We start from the raw sequence: 1,105 nt of genomic DNA on the forward strand, positions 1-1,105 counted from the left end.
TAGAATTAGGAGATAATTAATTATTTGCAATTTTTCTATTATAATTAGGAATATAATTTTCTATTAGAAATGAGAATTAATTAATTATTTTACAATTTTCCTATTAGAAATAGGAAATAAATTAACAATTTATTAAGGCTTTTTTTCCTAATTATACTATTAGAATTAGGAGATAATAATTATTTAAAATTTTTCTGTTATAAATAGGAATATGATTTTCCTATTAGAAATGATAATTAATTAATTATTTTACAATTTTATTTTTATAAACCGGAAATAAATTAATTATCTACAATTTATTAATATTAAAAAATTGTTCATTAGTATTTGTTCACTTTTTATTAAATAGAAGGAAAAAAAAACCTTTGATATATTTATAATATCCAATTTTATAACAACTTCCGATTAAAAAAATGAGGTATTATGAGGCTAAAAGGCCCTAGGCCGAACTGGGTTGTGACAAATGTGCATGCATAATACGTACTACATGGAATTTTCTCATATAAAGAGTAAAATGAACGCTGAAATATGCCCTACGTCTTTTGTTATTGCTAATGTCATATTTAATTATACATAATACGAAGTTTACTTTTCAAATGTCATATGTTTTCTCCTACTAATTTTAAAGTTATTTCCCTCACAATACACTTCAACTTCTATTGATAATTTATTATTATATTATTTACATTCATTTGTCATTATATAAGAGTATATTAATCAATATTTAAATAAGATATTCACAAATTATTGATAAGTACAAAGTTTGATATCTATTTTTCAAGGAGTATTAAAAGATAAAGAAAGTTGCTGCTAATTTCCGAATCGAAATATCATATTATGACAAATGAGTAAATGTTTTGAAAATTTTTATTGTGCGATTGTTTTACAATTTAAAGTAAAAATGGTACCACGAGTAATAAAATAGATTTGAATGAGGCTTGAAGGTAAATTAGATACACTTATTATAGAAATAAGTATAAGGTTAAGATTCAATTCAAGCAACGATCAACATTAAAAAAAAGTCATGTAAAACACATAAAAGGGTAAGAGTAGTTTTTCCCTAACATAGTGAAGACCGTCTCTCTCAGGCTTTTCTTCTGACAAA

Source organism: Silene latifolia, chromosome Y (genome assembly GCF_048544455.1).
Source record: "Silene latifolia isolate original U9 population chromosome Y, ASM4854445v1, whole genome shotgun sequence".
In the NCBI taxonomy this organism is placed as follows: Eukaryota; Viridiplantae; Streptophyta; class Magnoliopsida; order Caryophyllales; family Caryophyllaceae; genus Silene; species Silene latifolia.